Raw genomic sequence first — 8,019 nt, 5'->3', positions numbered from 1 at the left:
GTTTAACTTTTAGAGCCCTAGTCTGGGAAAAAGAAAGCACAAATCAATTCCACGTTAGTTCGAGATGAAAAGGTTTCAGAAAGAGGCAAAGTCTGAATATGGATTCTTGAAAGAACCTGGACTCAAACGTGTTTCAGCGAAATATTCTCCAGAGCTGTGCTGTCCAATAGAAATAGAACATGAGCCACATGTAATTTCACATTTTCTAGCAGGCATATTTAAAAAGGAAAAAAAATCAGGTGAAATTAATTGTAATAATGTATTTTATTTAGTCCAGTATGTCCAGAATATTATCATTTCAACATGTAATGAGTGTATAAAAATTATTGAGATAGTTCATAGTCCTTTTTTAAAACTCAACCTTTCAAATCCAGTGTATGCATTGTATTACAGCACCTCTCAGTTCCGACTAGTCACATTTTAAGGGCCCAAGGACTGCCTGTGACGAGGGGCCACCAAATTGGATGACTGAGCCTTAGACTCCTTCCAAAAATGGAGATTCCCAACAGTTGTCTCTTTTCTTGTCGTTTCTCTTATCACAGTCTCTTCTCAGAGAACCTCAGATGTGGCAGGCCATTTCTTGCCAGGGTCATGCTCTGATACTGCCAACCTTTCTCAGAAACGGGCTGTTTCCTGGAAAAGATAGGGCTTGTTGAGAAATACAGAGGGGGCAGGCAGTGAGCCATTTTGAGGACACCTCTGTGTTACTTTGGGCTTTGAGAGTCTCCAAGGATACTGTGTGTAGGTGGAGGAGAGCTGGTGGCTGGCCCAGCCCCGTGCTGGGTTGAGAAACCGTCAAGGTCAGGAGGTGTCCTGGGCAGGCCTAGCTAGGGAGAAGCATTGTGGCTTGGCCACGTGGCCGGGAAGATGATTTCCCTGAGCTTCCTCTGCCTGACAACACTGCCCCTTTCCACTCCTTCCCCCACCCCAGCCCGCAGCCCTCCCCTCACGGGGCACTCCTGCATTCACCTCTCAATGAACGGGAATTTGAGATAAAGGGATAGGTTTATTTTTCCTGGGGGTTCCACTAGCACATTTGTCCGAGTTGGAGCTGAGATTTAAACATGGCTAGCTAGTTCCTTAGTCACAGGGGTGTATTTATCTGTGTTTGGAAGATTTAATTTTTCCCAATGAAGAACTGTACAAATAGGTCTAATGAGCCTTGAGGGCTCTCATTTGCTTGCAGAGTTCAGAGCAAGCTGGACAACCTCAGGGCTCCCACTGGTATGTGTCACCCACCTCCACTGGGACTGGGCAATGGCCAGGGGTGTCCTGCTTCTCGAGGGGACTCGTGGCCTTGGGGTGCCCAAAGGCTCTCACTCAGTGGTTTACAACGTGGAATGTTTAGTTAAGACAAGATTTTTTTCCCTTTATGCTTATGATGATCTGCATAATCTTTTGTTTGTATAGCTGGCAAAATCCTCTCCAGATAAAAGAGAAGGGCACAGCTCCTCTGCAGGGCCAGACGAGCTGTGTGCCCTGGAGGAGCTCTGGCTGCCCACCGAGGGTCTGCTCCTGGTTGCCCCGTTTTCTTTGTTTTGTTAGGAGAGTTTCTGCATAACTGAGGGCCAGTGTGAGCTCCAGAGGGGGTGGGGGCAGTGGGAGAGGCAAGGATAGAGAGAGGAGGGGAAGGAGACAGAGACAGGGAAATCGAGGCTGCGGTACAGAAGAGGTGTGGTGAGAAGAAGGGGAAGAGGAAAGGGGAAAGAGGATTTTAAAAATCCAAGAAAAAGGAAGCGAATAGGGAGGGGGAAGGGAAAACATAGGGTTCAAGACAGGGTGTCATAGATTCCATTGCTGGGAAAGGCCCCCGAAATCCTGTTCTCACTCTACAGCTGGGGACGCGCAAGGGGAGGAGGCACCGCCACCCGCCCGAGGCTGCACTTGTCCACCGGCAGTGCCAAGGCTCTGTCCTCAGTCCATCTCAGGAGGAAAAAGAAAAGAGAAATAGAGGTGCAGGGGTCTCCCTCCGAACTTTGTGGGTTCCTGTCTCAAGTAATGAGTTGACATCACTCAACTCCTCTAAGTGAGAAAGCCTCCCTCACCCCACCGCCCCTGCAGCCACCACCACCGCTGCCCCACCGTGTGACAAGTGCTCTCTGTGCTGGTCTCCATTTTCAAATCACCTGGGTAAAATCAAGAAAGCAGACACCTTAGTTCAGATTTGCAATGCATTTTTTTAAAAAAATCTCCAAAACTGACACCTACAACTTACCTCTCGACACCCTTGGGATCACCCTTGCTTATGTCTTAGCCCTCTCAGGCCACTAAAGCACACTTGGAGAATTTTTGCGCAAACCACACACAGACACAAAACAAGCACACACATGCTGGGTGGGAGCCAAGAGGTACAAGGTTCTAATTCCAGCTCTGTCGAGAGTTTGCTAACTCTGCTGAGGAATGGGCACGTGGACCTGTTGAACGCTGACCCCTGAGAGCCTTTCAGCTTCCTTGTGTTCTGATTGCAGAGTCAGGCTGGTTTAGGGGAAAGAGAGTGGGCTTTGGATTTAGATGGACCTGAAGTCAAAGGCTGGCTCTACTTGTTTTACTAGCTGTATGCCTGGACAATTTTTTTTTTAACTCTCTCCAACTACGATTTCCCCATTTTTAAGAAATGGAGCTAATAACTTCTATCTTGGAAAATTGTGATGTCCAGATAATGTGTGTGAGCAGGTGGCCAGTCAGGCCTTGGCATGGTAGAGTGGAGGTGGGTCATTGCTTTTATCATTTTCCTGTTTGTTCTTGATTTCTTTTAATCCTGTGATTTTTAGACTCGAGTCAATTGTGGAAGCTGGCTCATGTTGGCCTGTAAAAAACTGATTGTGCTCCTCTCCTCCCAACTCTGCATTCAGTCATGTCTCCTTGGTAGCTTGAAATTGTCCACGGTGGGAGTATTTACACAATGGAAATATGGAAGTGCTGCAAATTGGGCTTTCTTTTTCCTTTCTCTTGAATAATCAGTAGTTAAACTTGTCCCAGTACACCGCTGGGCCTGACCTTCTTATTTTGTTTAGGTTTACATTGTTTTCTTTGAATTTTGAACATATCATTCACTCAGGCACAACTGCTTCTTTTGAGCTTACTCTGTGTTAAGTCTATGGCTAGGGATGCCAAATAAAGTACAGGACACCTGATCAAATTTTAATTTCAGATGAACAGTGAATAATTTTATTAGTATAAATACATCCCATGCAATATTAAAAACTTTTTGTTGTTTATCTGAAATTAAAATGTAACTGAGTGTCCTGTTTTTATTTTTATTTAATTTTTTGCTAATGCTGGCAAACCTGGGTATAGAGAATCCAGTCAACAAGAACCACTTCCTGCCTCTACGTTGCTTATAATCTAGTAGAGGGCTGAACTTGTGAAACATGAAGTGAGAAAGTTACCTAGGGACTTTTTACACTCTGAACTTCATCATCATCACCATCTACCCTTTATTCTGTATTTATTGAGCAACTATTATATGCTGGCCACCATTCTAGGTTCTAGGGGTTCAGCTGTGGACAAAATAGAAAATCCCTATTCTCGTAGAGCCTCTCTCTGATTTGAGAGAGACAGACAACAAATACAATAAAAGAGTAAATGATACAGTATGTTAGATGGCGGTAAGCACCATGGAGAAAAGGTTGGGAAGGGACCTATGGAAGGCAGAGGAACAAGCCTTTCTAAGGGAGGGTGTTCCAGGTGGAGGAACAGCCAGCGCAGAGGCTCTTCACTGCCTGCTGGCTGCCTGGCAGGCTCTGTGCTAAGTGCTTGGCTTATATTATCTCATTTAATCCACCTGCAACCCTGGGTGGTAACTAGCATCGTCCTTCCTGTTTTGCATGCGAATAAATGATATTTGGGAGGATAAATCTCTTGCACAAGCTCGTGCAGCTAATGGTGGGTCCTGCACGCTCACCTAGGGCTGGTTCTCAATCACCCGCCTTCTTCTTTCCCACTGAGAACTAGTTTTACAAGAGGCACTGCTTGATTCCACTCGCTCTCTCCTCAACCTGCTCAGGCTATCAGGAAGCTCAGGCATCGGGTGTCGGCCAGGGCGGCTCCCCACGTGCCCTGCTCTGGTGACACTCCTGCAAGGGGGACAAATGTTCTTACATCCTCAGGGCCTTCCCTCCACCCAGGGGCCAAATCGGGGGCACCACGTGTCCTCCATCTGGGGTCCTGCCCCACGGTCTGGCCAGCCCGCCCAGGGTCTCGTCGCAGGGCAGCCCAGTGGAAAGGGCCCCTGGCCGGCTTCAGTGGGCCCGGGAGCCTCGGGGTTCCCTGCGGGATGGCGAGGACACCCTCTTGCCCTCATTGTCGCGGTAAGGACCCCGCACTCCGCCCAGGAAGCGTCCTGTCCTGGCTTCTGGAGCCTGCTCCCCGGCAGCAGGGGCCGGCCTTGCACCTAAAAGGCGGACATTGTTTCCAAACCCGGCTTCCGATTCCTGCCAGATAAACCACCGCACGGACAATGCGTCCAGCTTGTAAAATGTTGGCTGGCGATTCGGTCTTCGCAGTGACCTTTTTGTCCCCTGTCCATTGAGAGGAGCCAGGCTCGCCCTGCAGGCCTGGGCGATGGCTCCTGGGGCGCTGCGCGGCTGATAACACGGTTATTATTAGCCGTGGCCTCGGGAGTCGCCGAGTTCATCCCAAACAACGGCCCTTCTGGGCGACAGGAGAGCACAGCCTCGGGGACCGCGGTGGCCGCCGCAGCTCCGTCACCGCCGAGCCCCAGGTCGGCCTCCCCCAGGGCCCCGCGCCTGGAAGCGAACGCCCGCGGCGCCCGTGCCCCTGCGCCCTCCCCGCGGGCACAGCCCCTGTCCCCGGCCTCCTCCCTGCCATGCCCCCGCCCAGCCCCGGACCCGAGGCTGGTGACCCGGCCTGCCCGGCTGCCCCGCGGGCCTGCTGGGCCCTGACTCCCGGCTTCCGCCTGGCGCCGTCCTCCTGCCTCCACTGTCCTCTCTCTCCTCTGCGGCATCCCATCCGCTTCCCCCCTTTTCAAGAAGTAAATAATAAAATAAATAAAGCTTTAAAAAACAAAAACAAAAACTTACCAAACCCGGGGAGTCCTCCCCGAGGACTTAGCTTTGCAGAAACTTACTGCCTCTTACTTGTTCAGTTGCTTTCTGAGGGTTCTTTAAATTGTGTGTATGTTTTTAAACCGCAAAATAAGGGTTCTTAAGTATTTTAGGTGCCTTCCCAGCCAAGTGGTGAGCTGGGACCCTCCTGATCCCCACGTGCTCTCTCATGGTGCCAAATCAGAAATAATGCCACCACCCCCCTCCCACCAGGTATAGAATATTTGTAGTCAAGTGGGCAAAGTGCACTAACCTTTAGAGTACAGCTCAATGTGTACTGACATAGGGATACAGGGCACCCATCACTCCACCTCCAAATCAAGATACAAAATGTTTCCAGCTTCCCAGCAGTTTCCTGGAGCCCTTTCCCAGTCAACGCCCACCTCCCCCCCAAGATACCTGCTATTTGACTTATTTGAACTTAAATGATCTTTTTTTTTTTTTTTTTTTAAGATTTATTTATTTTTTTTATTTATTTAATTCCCCCCCTCCCCTGGTTGTCTGTTCTTGGTGTCTGTTTGCTGTGTCTTGTTGTCTTGTTTCTTTGTCCGCTTCTGTTGTCGTCAGCGGCACGGGAAGTGTGGGCGGCGCCATTCCTGGGCAGGCTGCTCCTTCTTTTCACGCTGGGCGGCTTTCCTCATGGGCGCACTCCTTGCGCGTGGGGCTCCCCCACGCGGGGGACACCCTTGCGTGGCAGGGCACTCCTTGCGCGCATCAGTACTGTGCATGGCCAGCTCCACACGGGTCAAGGAGGCCCGGGGTTTGAACCGCGGACCTCCCATATGGTAGACGGACGCCCTAACCACTGGGCCAAAGTCCGTTTCCCTTAAATGATCTTAAATGTTTTTCATACCCACAAAGCACATAGCAAATGATTGGAAAAGACAGTTTGTACTTACACTGTATATTTTATATATATATATATATATATAATTTTCTCTTTTTTTTTTTTTTACAAAATAGGTTTTATAAATAAACCCCAGTGAATGTTGCACAGCCATCTACTCAATGGATTGGCTGTCCTTGAACCTTAAGGAGTGAATCGTGTTAGCCCAGGCTTGTGTTTCAGTAGCTTTTCTCCCTGCTGGATTTAAACCCAGTGGAAACCAAGTTAAGGGCAGGGCTGCTCCGTATATCAGTATGCCCACTGAGCCAAGGAGACCCATTTATTTTTAATTGAATTAAATTGCTCACAAAATGAAAGTAGCATACTTTCATTAATATTTAATTACATACAGTGTTAAACAATGATCACAAAGAAAACTTTGCAGCTTTTTTGTCTCTGCTTTTTTTTATTACTTTGTTCAACAAGATATTCTTATTAGCTGTTGATGCTTGGCGTTTAAGGGCCTTGCTCTTGTACTACTGGAGAAGAGCTTAATTGGCAGGACTCAGCTGAGGAGGCAGGTTGGCCGTGACGTTGGCCACGAGCTGTTTACGGGTGCGTACACTTATTTATGTACTAGCTCCAATTACTGGGGCAGTCAGGGGCTCCAGCAAGGAGAGACAAGCCCATGTTGGGAGTATCTTGAGGTCAACCCGCTATGCCTATTCCCCTAAGAAATTCTGTATAGAATAAGAAAAGATACTAGTTTTCTCAAAAGGGCATCCCAAAGGAAAAAGAGTCTATTTCTGTGTTTTGCGAGATTGTTCTCACACCACGGAGCAGAGCTCCTCAAACTTTAGAGCACCTAAGAATCTAGAGAAGGGCTTGTTAAAATACAGATTCCCTGGTCCCCTCGGTAGGGGCCTGAGAACCTGCATTTTCCCTGAGTGGGGACAGGGATGGATTCTAATACAGGTGATTGGAAGGCTGCCGCACTGAGAAATATCATCATAAAGGTATAAAACAGGGCCAAAGAGATCAGCTAGCCTTATTGTCCACAGTGGAACTCTTTTTCTTACTAAATCTTACACAGTGCCCTGATAGGTAAAATAAATAAAGGGATTGTTGTTGTGATTAAAATTATGATGGGGCCCTCTGGCTTCCTTTCTCCCCTTTGTGCCCCTTAGCCATTTTCTGGGGTTTGCAGCCATAGAGCCACTCTTGGAGGTTCAAGCATTTTTAATAATTAAATAACCATTTTTATACTAGTTAGGTAAATTCATAATGTCATGCAGGAATTGTTTAAGATTTATTTATCTAGAATTTATGCTCCCCAGTGTTAGTAGAGCTAGACTCATTTATAGTTTCCCTACATATGGTTCTTCTGTCCCTTTTATTTGAACATAAAATTAGCACAATTACTTGTTAAATGTATGTCCCAGAGATGTAAATCTTGGGTCTGTTCATGTGCTGTTGAGCCCGGGATCTCAGCGGAGATGCAGCACCTACTCTCCAGTTCACCAGACTCACCCAGGACAACTAACAAGGAGGTGATGATGGACAATGCCCATCCCAAGGAATAGAGAATGTCTGCAACTGCAAGCAAGAGAGTTCTACCCATCTGCCCCATGAGATCGAAACCCCTTCTCAATTAGAAACAGAGTGGGCATCACCATCCCCAAATCCTCAAGATTGGGGAATGAATAATGGACTAAAGTAGATTTATTATTGTTTTATTATAGACTTATTATTATTCTAGCACTAGAAGAAGTTTTATCATTGATATAAAGGCAGTGGTCACCAGAGATTCTGAGGGGAGGGAGAAGGAAGAATAGGTGTAACATGAGGGCATTTTGGGAACATTGGAATTGTCCTGCATAACATTGCAATGACACATACAGGCCATTATACCTTTTGTCATAACCTATAAAATTGTGCAGGGCAGAGTGTAAACTATAATGTAAACTATAGTCCACGGTTAATAGCAATGCTTCAGTATGTGCTCATCAATTGTAACAACTGTACCACACTAAGGAAGGATGTTGTCAATGTGGGTAAGTGTGGGAGGGGCAGGGGTAGGGCATAAGGGAATCCCTTATATTTTTTATGTAACATTTATATAATCTA

At 47.3% G+C, this 8,019-nt stretch overlaps 1 long non-coding RNA gene across 1 annotated transcript; it reads right to left on the bottom strand.

Moving 5' to 3' along the window:
* Positions 1-245: 245 nt before the first annotated feature.
* On the bottom strand, positions 246-5,268 carry LOC111767216 (uncharacterized). The gene is made up of 3 exons (XR_009180241.2): positions 5,043-5,268; positions 3,905-4,076; positions 246-633 (listed from the first exon to the last, which is right to left on the bottom strand). It is a non-coding gene; the product is annotated as an uncharacterized lncRNA (long non-coding RNA).
* Positions 5,269-8,019: the final 2,751 nt, after the last annotated feature.

Source organism: Dasypus novemcinctus, chromosome 13 (assembly GCF_030445035.2).
Source record: "Dasypus novemcinctus isolate mDasNov1 chromosome 13, mDasNov1.1.hap2, whole genome shotgun sequence".
Lineage (NCBI taxonomy): Eukaryota > Metazoa > Chordata > Mammalia > Cingulata > Dasypodidae > Dasypus > Dasypus novemcinctus.
This window is presented reverse-complemented; position numbering and strand designations above follow the sequence as displayed.